The sequence below is a fragment of the Lonchura striata genome, chromosome 27, assembly GCF_050655825.1.
Source record: "Lonchura striata isolate lonStrDom1 chromosome 27, ASM5065582v1, whole genome shotgun sequence".
Lineage (NCBI taxonomy): Eukaryota > Metazoa > Chordata > Aves > Passeriformes > Estrildidae > Lonchura > Lonchura striata.
This window is the reverse complement of record NC_140729.1, coordinates 5,120,882-5,139,996: the sequence shown is the minus strand read 5'-3', so window position 1 is coordinate 5,139,996 and position 19,115 is coordinate 5,120,882.

Sequence of the window (19,115 nt, the reverse complement as noted above, 5' to 3'; positions counted from 1 at the left end):
TGGCCATCAAAAATACAATTCGGAACCTAGCAGATGTCCAGCAGCTGTGTGGGTCTTTAAATTGGGTGAGACCCTGGTTAGGTATTTCCAACGAGGACCTAGCCCCTCTTTTCAATTTATTGAAAGGGGGGGATGAGCCTAGTTCTCCCAGGGAGCTCACCCCAGAGGCCAAAGCTGCTTTAGAGAGGGTCCAGGAGGCCATGTCTGCCAGGCAGGCCCACAGGTGCGATCCGGGCCTGCCCTTCAAATTCATCATCATGGGCAGACTGCCACACCTCCATGGCATCATCTTTCAGTGGATGGAGACCCTGGGAAAGGGCACGGACCAAGGCAAAAAGGACCCCCTCTTAATCATAGAGTGGGTGTTCCTGAGCCACAGTCGGTCCAAAAGGCTGACCAAACCACAAGAACTGGTGGCGGAACTCATCCGCAAAGCGCGGATGAGGATCCGGGAGTTGGCAGGTGAGGACTTTAAGTGCATTTACATACCTTTAAAATTGGAATCGGGCCAATTCACCAAGGCCATGTTGGAACACCTACTGCGAGAAAACGAATCCTTGCAGTTTGCTCTGGATAGCTACACGGGCGAAATTTCTGTTTTGAGACCAGCCCACAAAATTTTTGATTCGGACGTCCAATTCGAGCTAAAAGTAACACGGATTCAGAGCAAAAAACCCCTAAAGGCTCTGACAGTTTTTACTGACGCGTCCGGAGGGTCCCACAAGTCCGTAGTGACTTGGAGGGATCCTCAGACTCAGCGGTGGGAGTCTGATGTCGCTGTGGTGGAGGGATCCCCACAGCTAGCTGAGTTGGCCGCAGTCGTCAGGGCTTTTGAGAAGTTCTCTGAACCCTTCAATTTGGTCACAGATTCGGCCTATGTAGCGGGTGTAGTATCTAGGGCACAGGATGCAATCCTGCAGGGTGTTCCCAACGAGGCCCTCAATGAGTTGCTCTCAAAGCTGGTTAGGCTAATCTCCCACCGAGAGCAACCGTTTTATGTAATGCACATAAGGTCCCACACCGACTTGCCGGGGTTCTTGGCCGAAGGTAATCGGCGTGCCGATGCCCTTGCGGCCGCCCCCGTGCAGCTGGCGCCACTCCCGGAGAAGTTCCAGCAAGCTAAGATCAGCCACCAGTTCCATCATCAGAATGCGCCTGGTCTGGTCCGGGAATTCCACCTGACCCGGGACCAGGCCAAGGCCATCGTGGCGACTTGCCCGTCCTGTAAGTCGCTCCCCTTGCCATCGGTGAGCGCAGGGGCTAATCCCAGGGGACTCCAATCCTGTGAGGTGTGGCAAATGGACGTTACTCACGTCCCTTCCTTCGGGAAGCAGAAGTACGTCCATGTCTCTGTGGACACCTTCTCTGGGGCAGTTTTCGCCTCTGCCCACACCGGGGAGAGGGCAAAGGACGTTCAGAAACATCTAGTCCAAGCCTTCTCCATGCTGGGCGTCCCCAAATTGATCAAAACCGACAACGCCCCCGGGTATACCTCCAGGGAATTTGCCGGCTTCCTGCAGCAATGGGGAATAGAACACAAGACCGGCATCGCCTATTCCCCCTCAGGTCAAGCCGTGGTGGAAAGGACTCACCAAAACATCAAACGGATGCTGAAACAACAACTCTCAGCATCCAAGCATGAGTCCCCCCAAGTCCAGTTGGCGAGAGCCCTGTTTACTTTGAACTTTCTAAATTGTTCATTTGAGTGTCTCAATCCCCCCATCGTGAGACACTTCGGGGCATCAGAGCAGAGCAAGGTCAGGGAGAGGCCGCCAGTTCTCATCAAAGATCCAGAGACCTGGCGACAGGAGGGACCCTATGACTTAGTCACCTGGGGACGGGGATACGCTTGCGTATCCACGCCCTCAGGCCTGAGATGGGTCCCTTCCAAGTTCGTCCGGCCCTACGTCCCTAAGAACTCGGACAAAAGACCGTCAAGTCCTCAGGTGGGGCACGCGGCCCTCCGCAGGCGGAGGAGGTCCCTTTCCCCCAACTCCGAACCATTTTGTTATGACCTTCCTTTCCCCTTCCTAGGCTCCACGGAGTCCCTTTTCCTTTGGAGGATGGACCTCCCTATTAATTTTAAGTATTAATTTTCGTGTCAGTTTATTTTACAGAGCCGTATCCACCACCACCGGTCCACCCAGCATGTTCCCACCAATCTACCTCATCCTTCTGGGCCTCTCCATCGCCCCACATCTCCTGCATTCGTGGATTGTTCCTCAGCCTTTGGAGTTCGCTGGCGTGTGCTGTGTAAAATCGAGTTCAAGGGCTGAGGACGTCCGGACGTCCATCTCAAGGATGCAGGAGATGATCCATCACATCCAAAAGGAGTCCACAGGATGGCTGGATTCCCTCTTCGAAGGATGGGGCCTCGCTGGGTGGATCCGTTCCCTGATTCAGACGGGCATCGTGCTGCTGCTGGGGCTCATCGCCTTCGCCGGGGGCTTCGGGGTGGTCAAGCGGCTGTTGCTGAAGGCCCTCAGCAACAACATCAACATCAACCACGCTACAGTAGCCGACCCGGGTGAGCTCCAGCCACTTAACATCAGTGAGCAGCCAAAAGAAGACCCAAACGATGTCTGGTTTGACGAGGATGCCAAGGACTCTGTCTCCCCAGTTTAAGGACTTGTGTTTACCTCCCTCTCCTTCTTTTTCTTTTAAACACAAAAGGGGGAGATGTGGTGGTGCGTTTTTATTTATTTTATGTACGGTTTTACAATTTTGTATTTCCCCAATGGTTTGTTCCTGTCTTCCCCTATTTGCTGTATTGGTACATCCTTTTGTTCTGTTTTCCCGCCTGGTCCCCCTTTCCCGCCTTCCCAACACCTGTCCGTCATCCCCAAAACTGCCAAGTCATCCCCCTGTCCCCTCCCAGGTACCTTGTCTGTCACTCGGTGTTCCTTCCCCTCTGTCCAGAAACTTCTCCACAGGGCACCGAGTGATTGGACGAGGGCCTGGGGCCACTCCCCTGTCCCCTTCCCATTGGACCAGGCGGAATCACCCCACCGTGGAGCCACTCCCTTCCCCGTCTCCCATTGGTTTTCCCTCCCTGGTTTCCACTCCCATTCCCTTCCCAAATCCTATAATTGCCTGCCCCGAACCCCACTCGGGGTTCCAGCTTGGGGGGGTTTCCTGTTGGTGTATCTTCTTTGCGTTGGCCACGTTGGCTCCAGATTAAAGAAGACTTTTACCCCAGCTGGTTCCGGCTTTTCCTTGCCGCCTTAGGGTAGCCGCTGCTGATTCAGGACCCACGGGGACACCTCTCAAACCCCATCAGGGCGCAGCGAGAGGTGCCTCATTGCCCGTCCTCACCCCAGGTGCCGAGCTAGCCGGGGTTGAGCGCAACATCAGAGGGCACTTGGGGCTGGGGAGCGCGGCACTCTACTCCCACTCCATGTCCAGAGTCAGCTGAAACAGCCACTCCAGCACCAGAGCCAACCTTCAGCTCAACCCCTTTTGAGCAGCCAGAGCCAACACCAACAGAGTCAGGCTGCTCTACTCCCACTCCATGTCCAGAGTCAGCTGAAACAGCCACTCCAGCACCAGAGCCAACCTTCAGCTCAACCTCTTTTGAGCAGCCAGAGCCAACACCAACAGAGTCAGGCTGCTCTACTCCCACTCCATGTCCAGAGTCAGCTGAAACAGCTACTCCAGCACCAGAGCCAACCTTCAGCTCAACCTCTTTTGAGCAGCCAGAGCCAACACCAACAGAGTCAGGCTGCTCTACTCCCACTCCATATCCTGAGTCAGCTGAAACAGCTACTCCAAGACCAGAGCCAACCTTCAGCTCAGCCCCCTTGGAGCAGCCAGAGTCAGCACCAACAGAGTCAGGCTGCTGTACTCCCACTCCTGATCACTCAACTGCAACAGCCACACCAGAGCCAGAGTCGACCTCAAACCCCTCTGAGGAGCCAATGTCAATGCAACCTCTCTTGCCTGCTCCACATCCATACCAGATAGTGGTGAAATTCTTAACTCGGGTGCACCAGATACTGCTGGGCCTCATGAGAAAAAAGACATGGGCAGCAGGATGAACAGGATCCACTGCAGGCTGCAGTGGACCATGACCATTACATACTGGGGCAGTGCCTGCTCGTCCAAAGGCAGCCTCAGGTCAAAGGCGTCCTCTGTCCTGCCAATCTTCCTCCTCTGCATGCACAAATGCTGAAATTTATTTAGTTGTGTAAATAAAGTTGCCTGTTACCACTGTTAGCATGTGTTTGTAGTCCAGTCCAGTCTCCTGTGCAAGGCAAGGACTCCCAAGCCAGGCACCAGCAAAACAAAGCTCTGATGGGAGAAGGGACACAGGTCACAGGGGGCTACAGCTCTTGAGGACAGCAGTTGGGAACACTGTTTTATGCTGCCCAGCAGTGGAATCCCTGGGTGCGGGACTTGAAACTCAACTCTCATGACTCAGGGAACACCGTTCTAGAAAGTCTCAAGGCTGAAGATTGGCCGGACACAGGCTGAGGAGGAGTTCCACAGCCAGAAGTTCCACAGCCAGGAGCAAGGATTTCTGAGCAGTGGGCAGACCAGAAGAGCTTTGTGCCACCCCCAGTGTTGTGATAGATGAACTGTCCACAGCTCCCCTGCAGACACTGCTGGCACTCAGACTGACTCCACATCTGTCAAAGACATAAGGAATATTTTGGCAAAGTGCCTCATGTTCCCCTACTGAGCATCCTTACCACCCTCTCTGAGGAAGCCACATCCCTGTGCTAAGGCTGGAAAGCAAACACCCAAACCCAAACCCTTTACTTCTTCCCTAGCACACCCACCCCAAAGAAACTCAGAACCAAAATTAAAACAAAACACCCCCACCAAATAACACCCCCAAAAAAACCCACCTCCACATTAAAAAATTAAAACTGGACTATTGAATTAATTTCCCATACATTCATAAACTAGATTATCTCTGTGAAGAGGCATCATCTGGCTTTTGCATAACCAATACTTGGCAACTAAAGTTATATTAGGGGATTTTATTATAGGTTGGGTGTTAGGTTTTCTATCCCATATGCAATGGAATGTGAGGTTTTCTATCCCATATGTGAGGGTTTCTGTCCCATATTCAATGGCATGTGAGGTTTTCTATCCCATATATGAAGTTTTCTATCCCATACTCAATGGGATATTAGGTTTTCTATCCCATCTGCATATTTTCCCCATTCCCTGGAGCCTCTTGCACTTTTTGGAACCTCTGCCAGCAACATTCTACTCCTTGATCTCGGTTTTAATATGTTCAACATATTAATTGTCAAACATTATTAGTGTTTGTTCTTAAGCACACATATGCTTTGGTCAGTACAGAATTCTTAAAAAAAAGGTTTGGCAAAGTAAATGGTTGATAAATCAAGGGAACAGAGAAAAAGTAAACTGTAAGGAGAATGTACATAAATAAATACAAACTTTTACCTTCATCAGGTAGCTGAGACTTCTTTCACTGAAGACATCCCTAAGGAATCCCATTTCCTCTTTATGATTTGAATCAGGTCTTAGCTGAGATGTCAAAAGGGCCAAAGTTTCATGCAACCCTAAATTTAGATTCAGGACAGAACAAAAACATTCTACACAGCATTTCTCACAGGACCTTCTACTGCAGTCTTAACAGTCACTACATTTATTTGGGTATCACATTGATGATCATCACATTTGCAGAGACTTGTGATTATCTCGTGTTTATCCACAGCTCATTTTGCAACACTCCCCTCATAAGTGTCAAGCACACCATCATATTAAGGCAAAATCTAACAAAGCAATATATATTTCTTAAGAAATTATCTTTCACATTTAACACTTCATGTTTATTACTCCTTGTTTCCAGAACCCTTTGTTTCCCCTCTTACAAATTTGAAATTTTAGTACCACAGCAGACTCTCAAACTGATTGAATGACCTTTTTTTGCACAGGTAGCAGCTCTACCTCCCCAGCAGCTTTGCTTACAAGTGTTATCCTGCCCCTTCCACTCTGAGGCACCTATAAAAAGCCAGGCCTGACCAGAGGAAGAAAGGATAAAGTGTAGATTTCCATTGTGGTGGAATCAAAGCTTGTGGCTAGTTTTCTAAAAAAATATTTAAATATCCCAATTTTGCAACACACAGAGCCAGACAAAGGCCAGATTTTTCCCGGTGAACCATGTCTGGGAACACAGGACCAAAACAAAACAGGAAATATAAAAAGGCGGAGGGGGTTCAAATCTATTCCTGTGGCTATTCTCTCCACGAACCTTAGAGTGGATTTTGATCCAGGAGACTCAAACTCACTCCTGCTTTAATCCTAAGCATCATTTATTATCTGTGACTTCTCCTGGGCAGCATACTGGAGAAGCTAGTAAAGTAGCCTTGAACAAAGACACTTATTTTAAGTTAAAAGGAAGGATATTTACAATGTTTATCAACCCCTGTTCAGAAAATATTAAGAAATGACACAGCAAGCAGCAGAGATATATGGGCTGATCTTTAGTAAGCACATGTAGAAGGCACTGTTACACTGAGGGGTCCAATTCTGCCTATCAGAATATATTCAGGTCTATCAGAATATATTCAGATCTATCAGAATATATTCAAGTCTATCAGAGTATATTCAGGTCTATCAGAGTATATTTGGGTGCTCTAGGGTTAGTAGGAAACTGATCCTGACAAACTTTATTAATTTTCACCTTTTACATTCCACCTTCCTTCTTGTAGGTAATTGCTCAGAAACTTCAGTTGAATTATCTTAATTCTATTACATTTTACTCCTATTTAAATTATTTTTATGTGTGAAACAGGTATGACAAGATTTCAGTCACTGCTCTGTTGAAAGCATGCAGCTGAATTACCTGAGTCTTCTGAAAGCACTGGCATGGCTTTGTTCTTACTCTTAGAGACAAATGTTCAACTTCAACCAAGAAGATTTTTCTTCTTTCTGGACTGTGGTTCAGAAGCACTCCTGAAATGAGCAAACATAATACCTAAGCTCAAATATGCAAGAAAAATGTCAGGCATGTAAAAATAGCATTTTTTTTAGTTTTCAGTATAACCTGGATCGAGCAGAGTTCTGCAGTTATTCTGCTGTGCAAGTAACAATGTAAAATACTAGGTTATGTAATGAAATGTAAGTAAAATGAAAAAATACTAGGTTATATAATAACCATATTGTATCTTGGATAAAGCTGAGGCTGAAGAGAGTAGCTCTCAAGATAGGTCTAAATAACCATCTGAAAAAACAGAAGGGAAGGGATGTTTGAAAGCACTGGAAAACATCACGTGCAGAAACAGAGCATGCAGGAAGATGTCACACCACCAGATGTTCTGGGGCTTCCTAAAAGCTCATCTCAAAGAAATGTCCACATCCCTGGGATTCTGAGGAAACGAGGGTACACTTACATGCAGCTCCTTAAAGCTGGCAGGACTGGCACTCTACCAACCCTGGTCACAGGTACTAAGAATGTTATAAAAAATAAAGCTACTTCCACTGCCCAGAAATTGGTTTGGATATTTCTCTTGCAGATGACTCTTGTTACCGAGAGCAAATTACTCCAGAGAAATATTTTTATTTTTATTTTAAAGAAAATCAAAACTGAATCCATGTATGTAATTGCCAGTCCAAGAATAAACATGTTTCAGGGCACTTACAATCTTTTACATGCTTATAAAATTCATTGGAGTAGTTTATAAAAATAAACCTCCGTAACAGCACAACATACTCCAGCTCTTTGCTGAGTACAAAAAAGGATGCTCCTTGTGTTTCTATTTGTAGATAAGTCTCTCAGAGTTTTATTGTATGAAACAAGTTTGACGGTCTTCCAATTCAAATTTTCTTGATTAGCTGCCTGAAAATACCATAGTACTGCATGACAAATTAGCATTTACTTATTTAGAATTTTCTTGATTCTTGAGTTTCTCTACAACATAGTGATATACTAAGCTCAACAGTCAGCTGTGTTTTACACCCTGTATTTTCTACCACTACAATTAATTAATCCATCTGGGCATAGGTGGACTTCTCTAAGTAAAGGAACTGAGTGTTGAAATTTCACTCTAATCCATGGATTGTGCTCCAGTGCATTATATATACTATACCTTTATTTAAACACTCTTATGACCTATTGCTTAGAAGAAATAAACATTTCACTCAACACGCTTCATGCCAAAGGAATTTATAGGCAATTCATTCGACTGCTTTGGTTCCTTGACTATGGCATTTCATTTGACATATATTTAAATCATCTCAAATTATTAGAAAGAACTTTAATTGCATGCTTCATCTTTGCAACAATGTGGTTCCTACAGTCAAACCTATTTTGCACTAAACCCCACGAAAAGCCAAGATATTTTCTAGATTCTTAGTGAAAAATAGCCCACACAGGAACCTGGAAAACACACATTTCAGCATCGTAAAAACCTGACAGCAAACTCAGGAGTATCAGAATTAGTCTAGGCACAGCAATCAAAATGGAGACTTCCCCTAGAGGCATCTTCCATGCTCTGTAAAGATCTCGTTACACAGAACTGCCTGGAATGAACACTCCAAAGAATGAAAAGCATTCCATACCCAGGGCTGGCTTCAGAGCTATGACAATCAGCCTCAGCATGTGGTATTTTGCAAGATGGGTCTCAAAACCACAAATCACTGCAGCATCAATAGGCACAAATACATTTTTCCTCTTTAAAAATATCTACCTAAAAGTTAATTCATTTTTCACACAAAATGTGAAAAATGCTAAGAGCTAAATAAAGGGCTAATAAAGAGCTAAATAAACCCAACTGATGCTTGCCATAGGGTCAAAACAGAAGATAAAACAGAAGTGTAACATGATCTGGCATATCCCTATTAACTTGTAGAATAAACCTATTGTGGTTCACAGCCTAACACTACATAAAGCTTCTGTAATCCAGATTGTACCATTCAAAGCACTAGTTGCTTTCAGAAAGCATCTGCAGTTTAACATTTTACACGACCCTAGCGAATAGGTCAGAAAATCCATCAGTATCCTGACCGGGCCATAGGTGATAGCTGACGGCCACACAGATTTCTCCTCCTGTCAAACCTGAGCGATGCTCTTTCGCGGGGTAGCGTAGGTACTGTAGCAGGGAAAAACTCTACTCTGGTGCTGCCCGAGCACAGACAGAACCGCGCATCCCTGCTGGGCACCGCGGGCCGGACTCTGCCCCAGAGCCCCACGTCAGGGGCGGCCCCGGGCTCAGCCGGGCAACCCTCGGCCGGCCCGGGGCCCGCCCGACACCCCACGGGCAAGGGCTGTCCCGCCCCAGGGAGAGCTTCGTGTGAGCTCCACCGAGCCGCTGATTCTGCCGGAGGCGACACCCGAGGGCCCAGACCGCCTCACGGCCGCGTCCGGAGGAGGCTGCGCTCCGCACGGAGCGGACAGCGGCGGCCCTGCCCGAGCTGCTCGCCGAGCCGCGAGGCCGCCCTCAGCAGCGAGCACATTCCCGCACCACTGCGAGGGTGGTGGAGGGCCGTACGTGTCTGGCAGGGCGGCTCGGAGGCGCTGGTGTTCCCCTGGCCGCTGCAGACCCTCACGCTGAAGTTTCCTTCTCTCGTGCCCTCAGGGCTCCCAGAGCCGCCCTGGGCTCTGGTGGAGCAGGCCGGGGCTGCTCCATCCCGGGGCACTGGGCAAAGCCATTCCTTGGTGTGGGTTTGATGTTCCCCACACAGACAGCGCCGGGCTGTTTTGGGGGCTGTTTTGGGGAATTGGGGCTGTTCTGAAGACTCGGCTGCAGCCCTGCTCAGAGGGACCGGGAGAGGCCCAGCAGCACGGAGCCAGCCTGTCTGGAGCACTGGGGCACCGAGCAGGACGCAAAACCTGCTACAGAGAGGTGCCACTGGCCACAGCAGCAAATGAGGAAATCTTCCTCTGGCTGCAGGTCAGGGAGCAGCGGGTGTGATCAGCGGCGTTCCATGCCCCTGTAAGGTGGAGGTGGAGATTGGAAGAGCCTCTGGAGGGACTGGCTGGACGCTGCAGTGGTCAGTGTGACACGGAGCTGTGGCCGGCCTGGTCAGTGCAGGTCACTCTGGCCCCTCTGTTTGGAGGCACAGGTCACCTCGGGGCTGGAGCCCAGCTGGAGTCAGGAGAGGCTGCGCTCAGCAGTGCCTCTGGAGTTGATAATCTCTCTCTGATTCCCGTGTGGTTCATGTGCCACTTCCCAAACAGCACGGAGAAGCCCACCTCTGCCTTTAGTGTGCTTTGAGAAAGCCCAGCTCAAACCTGCTTAGTTTTCTAGTGAGGGAATTTGTCTTTCTCCACAGGCTGCAGAACCCAGGAGTAGGTTGCCAAGTGTGGACAGTTGGATGTTTTCCTTTCACTGACCACTGGGGCTTTGGGGTCCTGTGTAAATCCATGGGGCAGAGGGATGCTGGGATCAGGTGGCAGTGCTGGCTGCTGGAACGTGCCAGGATCCTTGTCTGCAAGCTGCAGTTGAGTGCATTCTGTAATTCCTGAACCAGAGGTGCTCACCTGCCTCTCCCATCGAGTGGGTTTGTTTTTTGGGGTCCTGTATTTCTTTCTTGTTGTCTTCCACAAATCCAGGGAAAAACACGCATTTTATTTCAGTTCTTCTCCTCACCTAATCCTCTAGCTGCTCATCTAGAGGTCTCTTGCAGCCCCTGATACTGAAGGAGTCTTTTCAGGGTTACCTAGGGGCTCTGTGGGGTGAGAGCTCATGGATGAAGTGCTGCTTGTGGCCAGGGAGCAATGGAATGGCAAGCAGCTGGCTCTCTGGGTAGAGAGGTCTCATTTCTAGCTAAGGGAACCTATTTCTGGCTCTGATCCACAAACTGGGTCAGGTCCAGGCAGTTCTCTCTGGACTGCCCACACTGGTAAATGCAGCTGCCTCAACTTCTAATTTTTCTTTTTTTCAGACTCCATTGATGATGTGTCTTATGACCTCCTGGAATGCCATGGCCAAAGGAACCTTCTTTTCAGCTGCAGGGGTGGCACCTTCATCATGTGCTGCCCTTCTGGAGCAGGAGCTGCTGGCACATCAGCCATTGATCTGAGGGAATGAAGCAGGGTGCACAGGAGAGCATTTCTCAGAGCCAGAGGCCATGGAACAGGGTGGATGCAAGCTTGGGGAGTTCACCTCATATTAAAATCCTCTGTGGCCTATGGGGAAACAGCAAATCTCTCTCTGCAAAGCCTAAGACTGGAATATGCCAGCACCCATCATGCCAATATGTCCCTGTCTTGTTTCCAGACAAACCTCCTGTTAAACCTGCCAGAGTTGCCAAGATGACCAGAAAAGTGAGGGCCTTTCAGACAAATCCTCTTCCCCTTGAAGACCTCTCTGAGCTCCCCAGCTCCTTCTGATCTCTGCCCCATCCTTGGCTTTCCACCCCTCTCCCTGCCTCAGGAGCCATTGCTGGGAAGGATTTACCAGCTTTGGGAACTGGGAGCTTCAAGATTGAAGACTTCCAGCAGGAGCCCCAGTTCCCAGATGTACCCAGTACATCTGTAAATCTCCCCCACAACTGTTATTTGCTAAATGGAGCAGTCCCAGCAGTGCTGTATTTCATCCCAGCATTTATTTAGCTTTATTTTTTGTGCTGTACAATGTGGCTGCTTCAGTGAGGCCGTGGTCCCCCCACCTTCCCCTGCCTGGCCTGGCTGTCCCCAGGGCACCTTGCTGAACTCTCCCATGGTGCTGCTTACTCCTGGGCTTGTGTCACATGTCCTTTCTAGAGGATGATTTTATTCAGCAAACTCCTGGTGCAGGACAGCAAAGCTGCAGAGATGAGCACAGACGCCAACAGAGAACCTGGGTGTGCTGAGGCAGGACATGGAACTGATGCAGGCCAAAACTGCCCCAGGGTCACCCCATTCCAGTCAGGAGTGTGGTATCAGGGCTACCAAACCGTGAAGTGTGGTAGCCCCTCTGTGCATCCCTGTGGGATGAGGAGGACAAGGCAGGGGAGTGTGTGAATGGGGAGGGAAGAGCTTCCAGGTGTTCTGGATGAGGTGTGGTAGAGCCAGGGCAGCCTTCCTGTGCACCTCAGGTGAAGTGCTGAGGGAGTGACCTTCACACAAAGCCTTGGGTTTTCCCACTGCATTCCCCAGGTGCAGCAGAATGTCAGAGAAGGAATCAAAGCACGGAGGATTTCCAGTGAAGGAGATACTGGGAGGAGTTGGACATGTGTTCTTCCATTCCATAAAACAAGGAAAACCAGGGGCCAGAGAGAGGGATAAGGAGTTTCCAACGTCTGCCAATCCCTGGTGACTGCCCTCCCTGCCCTGCCAGACCCTCTGGCACAGATTCCAAAGCTGTGGGGCAGATCATGAGGGTGAATGTCCTGGTTCTGGCCAGGATGGGGTAAATTTTTGCCATAACCAGGACAGGGCATGGCCAGGACGTGGAGGTTGTTCTGAACCACTCCACAACATTTTCCAGGGACAGGGGAAGAAATCTCCGCTGGATAACATGCATGACAGCCTGGTTGGGTACTGCCAGGCTCTATGGGGTGGATGGTTGCATGTGAATTGTCCCAGTCCATTATTAATATTGTTGCGGTTACTGCTCATTTTCTTGTTTCATTGCTGTTTCCATTATATTGTTCTTGTCTCAACCCACAGTCTTTAACTTTTGTGCTTCCAGTTCTATTCTCAAGCCCACCAGAGAAGGGAGGGGAGAGGGAGAAGGGAGTGAGGAGCAGTGGTTTGCAGTGTTCCAGTGGAAACACCAGACTGGGGAATGCCATTCCCAAACCACAAAAGTGAGTGCATGAGCACTCTCCATCTCAGTCCCTTGTTTTCTGCAGCCATGACCTCCAGCACCAGTCTCCAAAGCAAGAGGCAGCACTGAGGCATTTGCAGTACTCACCCTGCTCCAGACATGGAGAATGTATAAACAGACTCAGAAGGGCTTCCTCATGGCATTGAAACTCCTGTCAGCTTCTCGCACTCTGCCATGGTCAGCAATTCCTCTTGCAACACTCAGGAGTTTCCAGGTTTGTTCCATCAGCTAAGGCTTATGTGCCTTGAAGCATCCCCCCAAGTAGTTTGCACATGGCATTGTTCCTTCCTGTCCTCTTTCTAGCTTTGATGTGCTAGTTTTCTCCATCGTGTGGTGGCTCTGAGCACCCTCTCTGACCAAACACTGCCTTTGGAGTGACTTTCCCTCTGTGCCAGATTTGTCTGCCCATGGTGTCGTTTTGCATGTGCGAGGCAAGGGACCCCTTTTGCCTTTCACAACCTTCAAGGTCCCTTCCAGCCCAAACCATTCTGTGGTTCTGTGAGGCTGTGGCCTTTCCCTGCCCTCTGAGGACACTGTGCCCAGAACCTGGAACCACCCACTCTGTGACATCAGCCCCAGGTGCCATGGACAGTGCAGTTGCTGCAGCACTCGTCAGAGACTGCACTGGAAGAGACAAGCTTTTGTCTCTTTCAGCTGACAGATGCTGCTGACAGCGATGAATCTTCTGTACCTGTACCTCTTCATCCTGCTGGCTGTGTACAGACCTGCACATGGTACCTGGGGCAACTGCAGGTATGGCCCCAGGCTCTAGGAGGGTGCTTGTCCCCCATTGCCATACCCCAAACCCCATGTGGGAGCCTCCTTGCCAGCACCCAGGTACTGGAACAGAAGGGCAGTAATGATTTTGTGCTTCCAGAGGGACCTGTGGGCTCCGGCCCATGGCTTCTGACTACAACTCCATAGATGCTGACTACCGAATTGTGACTGGCACAGGTGCCCTGCCAGGGGCCTGGCCCTGGATTGTCAGCATCCAGGACCCCAGGAAAATAGGCACCGGCCATACATGTGGAGGGTCCCTCATCAGCCCACAGTGGGTCCTCACAGCAGCCCATTGCTTCCTCCAGGCCAGGTAAGGAGGAGCAGGGAATGAGGGTATCCTCACCACACAAACAGTTGCCCAGCCTGCAGCACCTCAATACTACGGGGCCCAACTGAGGGACTGCTCAGAAGGCTGGGCTCGTGCCACTGCTGCCCAGCAGCCTCCAGTGTGGCATTCCTGGAGCCTAAGGCATGCTAGGGCAGTCACACTCCTCATTGCCCTGCTTTCCTCTCTGCCTTGAGAAGCAGAAGGAAGGGAAGTGCTGAGCTGCCACAGTGATGCCTTTTCAGGACTACCTAAAAACAGGCCAGACAAGGAATAAAAAGTGATTATATTTATTGAAGGGCCTCCAGGTCCATTTTAGGCAAAACAAAAGACCCCCCCAAGTGCTACAACCCAAAATTGACCACGGGTCAAAGGTTTTCACACCTATAAATTTGGACCATTTGCATATTTAGGGTTAATCTTCTAATTACAGCTTCAGGTAATGAAGTCATTTACCCCCAGTTTGCTCCCCTCAACTCACTTTTGTTTCCATCTCTCGAGGCCTGAGGCAGTGAGGTATCCTTGATTGCCAGGCCTGGAGAGGAATTTTTGTGACCAGAATGGGAAAGCAGCAGCAGCTCACACTGTGTGCAGAATTTAGTTATACAGTAAAAAACTGCAGGATTACAAATGGATGAAAAATACAAAAGCTAAAATCCTAAGGCATCAACAGCACACGGCTCTGCTCTTCCTCAGACCCCTCTCTGCCTTGCAGGAATGTCACCATGTGGCGTGTGCTGATCGGGGCCACCAAGCTGACCCATCTGGGCCCTGAAACTCAGGTGCGCCACATCAAGCGGCTCCTGGCCCACCAGGAGTACACGGCTGATTCCCAGCAGAACGACATCGCCCTGCTGGAGCTGGACAAGCCCGTGGAGTGCAGTGACTACGTCCAGCTTGCCTGCGTGCCCAACGCCTCGCTCACAGTGTCAGAGCTGAAAACCTGCTACATTGCTGGCTGGGGTTCTGCCACTGCAAAAGGTGAGTTCCCAAAAAGGGCCCTGAGGGTGAGCTGGGCACACCAGCAAGATGGGTTTGGCTTCCTGACAGCACAAACCAAAGTCAGGCTGTAGGATGTATGCCTCTGGAGAGCTGGGCCTGGCCTGCTCCCCAAAGGCAGACAGAAAGGACACAGCGCTTCAACAACTGCTCCAGAGGCAAAGCCAAGCCCTAGGGAATGAGTTCACCCCCAGACAGGGGAGTGGAACTGGCAAAGAGCTGCTGGGTGCCCATTCCTTCCTGTGCTTGCAGCTCAGGGTCCGAGTGATGTCCTGCAGGAAGCCAAGGTCCGTCTCCTGGATATCCGGCTGGTTAACAGCAGCCGTCGGTACGCTGGGGCCATCCACACCCACAACCTGTGTGCTGGCTACCCACGGGGTGGCATGGACACCTGCCAGGTATGAGTGCTGGGAGCCAGCAGCGAAGGTACCCCGTCACCATGGGCTTTGTCTGGCAAACCACTTTTCCTCCACTGCTGGAGTTTCCTTGCCAAGTGACCGTGTTCCCCAGGCCTGCCCCTCTGCCCAGAAAGCCCATCCAGTGTTCTCAGCAGCCCACAGATCCAGATTCTGGATGATCTATGCTCTGCCCATCCAGGATCACTGTGCAGATACAAAAGGGGGCCTTCACAGACACCCACCCTGTTCCCAGCTAAGGTTCTTGAGACTCCAGCACCTGAGCAAAGCCTTTTTGTACCATGAATACAGTGTGGCAGGGGCTGCAAGAGAGAAACAGGCCTCTAGTGCTGACAGCAGCCACCCAACAGCACCCTAATCCTCTTTCCTCTGTTGCAGGGTGACAGTGGAGGGCCTCTGGTGTGCAAAGATAACCATGCTGGCTACTTTTGGCTTGTTGGAGTGACCAGCTGGGGAAAAGGCTGTGTCAGAACAAAACGCCCGGGAGTCTACACCTCCACTCAGTACTTCTACAACTGGATCCTGATTCAGATGGGCATGCGTCCACCTGGAACAGACACTCTAGCACCAGAGACAACCTACATCTCAACCCCTCTTGAGCAGCCAGAGCCAACACTGACAGAGTCAAACTGCTCTACTCCCACTCCATATCCTGAGTCAGCTGAAACAGCTACTCCAAGACCAGAGCCAACCTTCAGCTCAGCCCCCTTGGAGCAGCCAGAGTCAGCACCAACAGAGTCAGGCTGCTCTACTCCCACTCCATGTCCAGAGTCAGCTGAAACAGCCACTCCAGCACCAGAGCCAACCTTCAGCTCAACCTCTTTTGAGCAGCCAGAGCCAACACCAACAGAGTCAAACTGCTCTACTCCCACTCCATGTCCAGAGTCAGCTGAAACAGCCACTCCAGCACCAGAGCCAACCTTCAGCTCAACCCCTTTTGAGCAGCCAGAGCCAACACCAACAGAGTCAGGCTGCTCCACTCCCACTCCATGTCCAGAGTCAGCTGAAACAGCCACTCCAGCACCAGAGCCAACCTTCAGCTCAACCCCTTTTGAGCAGCCAGAGCCAACACCAACAGAGTCAGGCTGCTCTACTCCCACTCCATGTCCAGAGTCAGCTGAAACAGCTACTCCAGCACCAGAGCCAACCTTCAGCTCAGCCCCCTTGGAGCAGCCAGAGTCAGCACCAACAGAGTCAGGCTGCTGTACTCCCACTCCTGATCACTCAACTGCAACAGCCACACCAGAGCCAGAGTCGACCTCAAACCCCTCTGAGGAGCCAATGTCAATGCAACCTCTCTTGCCTGCTCCACATCCATACCAGATAGTGGTGAAATTCTTAACTCGGGTGCACCAGATACTGCTGGGCCTCATGAGAAAAAAGACATGGGCAGCAGGATGAACAGGATCCACTGCAGGCTGCAGTGGACCATGACCATTACATACTGGGGCAGTGCCTGCTCGTCCAAAGGCAGCCTCAGGTCAAAGGCGTCCTCTGTCCTGCCAATCTTCCTCCTCTGCATGCACAAATGCTGAAATTTATTTAGTTGTGTAAATAAAGTTGCCTGTTACCACTGTTAGCATGTGTTTGTAGTCCAGTCCAGTCTCCTGTGCAAGGCAAGGACTCCCAAGCCAGGCACCAGCAAAACAAAGCTCTGATGGGAGAAGGGACACAGGTCACAGGGGGCTACAGCTCTTGAGGACAGCAGTTGGGAACACTGTTTTATGCTGCCCAGCAGTGGAATCCCTGGGTGCGGGACTTGAAACTCAACTCTCATGACTCAGGGAACACCGTTCTAGAAAGTCTCAAGGCTGAAGATTGGCCGGACACAGGCTGAGGAGGAGTTCCACAGCCAGAAGTTCCACAGCCAGGAGCAAGGATTTCTGAGCAGTGGGCAGACCAGAAGAGCTTTGTGCCACCCCCAGTGTTGTGATAGATGAACTGTCCACAGCTCCCCTGCAGACACTGCTGGCACTCAGACTGACTCCACATCTGTCAAAGACATAAGGAATATTTTGGCAAAGTGCCTCATGTTCCCCTACTGAGCATCCTTACCACCCTCTCTGAGGAAGCCACATCCCTGTGCTAAGGCTGGAAAGCAAACACCCAAACCCAAACCCTTTACTTCTTCCCTAGCACACCCACCCCAAAGAAACTCAGAACCAAAATTAAAACAAAACACCCCCACCAAATAACACCCCCAAAAAAACCCACCTCCACATTAAAAAATTAAAACTGGACTATTGAATTAATTTCCCATACATTCATAAACTAGATTATCTCTGTGAAGAGGCATCATCTGGCTTTTGCATAACCAATACTTGGCAACTAAAGTTATATTAGGGGATTTTATTATAGGTTGGGTGTTAGGTTTTCTATCCCATATGCAATGGAATGTGAGGTTTTCTATCCCATATGTGAGGGTTTCTGTCCCATATTCAATGGCATGTGAGGTTTTCTATCCCATATATGAAGTTTTCTATCCCATACTCAATGGGATATTAGGTTTTCTATCCCATCTGCATATTTTCCCCATTCCCTGGAGCCTCTTGCACTTTTTGGAACCTCTGCCAGCAACATTCTACTCCTTGATCTCGGTTTTAATATGTTCAACATATTAATTGTCAAACATTATTAGTGTTTGTTCTTAAGCACACATATGCTTTGGTCAGTACAGAATTCTTAAAAAAAAGGTTTGGCAAAGTAAATGGTTGATAAATCAAGGGAACAGAGAAAAAGTAAACTGTAAGGAGAATGTACATAAATAAATACAAACTTTTACCTTCATCAGGTAGCTGAGACTTCTTTCACTGAAGACATCCCTAAGGAATCCCATTTCCTCTTTATGATTTGAATCAGGTCTTAGCTGAGATGTCAAAAGGGCCAAAGTTTCATGCAACCCTAAATTTAGATTCAGGACAGAACAAAAACATTCTACACAGCATTTCTCACAGGACCTTCTACTGCAGTCTTAACAGTCACTACATTTATTTGGGTATCACATTGATGATCATCACATTTGCAGAGACTTGTGATTATCTCGTGTTTATCCACAGCTCATTTTGCAACACTCCCCTCATAAGTGTCAAGCACACCATCATATTAAGGCAAAATCTAACAAAGCAATATATATTTCTTAAGAAATTATCTTTCACATTTAACACTTCATGTTTATTACTCCTTGTTTCCAGAACCCTTTGTTTCCCCTCTTACAAATTTGAAATTTTAGTACCACAGCAGACTCTCAAACTGATTGAATGACCTTTTTTTGCACAGGTAGCAGCTCTACCTCCCCAGCAGCTTTGCTTACAAGTGTTATCCTGCCCCTTCCACTCTGAGGCACCTATAAAAAGCCAGGCCTGACCAGAGGAAGAAAGGATAAAGTGTAGATTTCCATTGTGGTGGAATCAAAGCTTGTGGCTAGTTTTCTAAAAAAATATTTAAATATCCCAATTTTGCAACACACAGAGCCAGACAAAGGCCAGATTTTTCCCGGTGAACCATGTCTGGGAACACAGGACCAAAACAAAACAGGAAATATAAAAAGGTGGAGGGGGTTCAAATCTATTCCTGTGGCTATTCTCTCCACGAACCTTAGAGTGGATTTTGATCCAGGAGACTCAAACTCACTCCTGCTTTAATCCTAAGCATCATTTATTATCTGTGACTTCTCCTGGGCAGCATACTGGAGAAGCTAGTAAAGTAGCCTTGAACAAAGACACTTATTTTAAGTTAAAAGGAAGGATATTTACAATGTTTATCAACCCCTGTTCAGAAAATATTAAGAAATGACACAGCAAGCAGCAGAGATATATGGGCTGATCTTTAGTAAGCACATGTAGAAGGCACTGTTACACTGAGGGG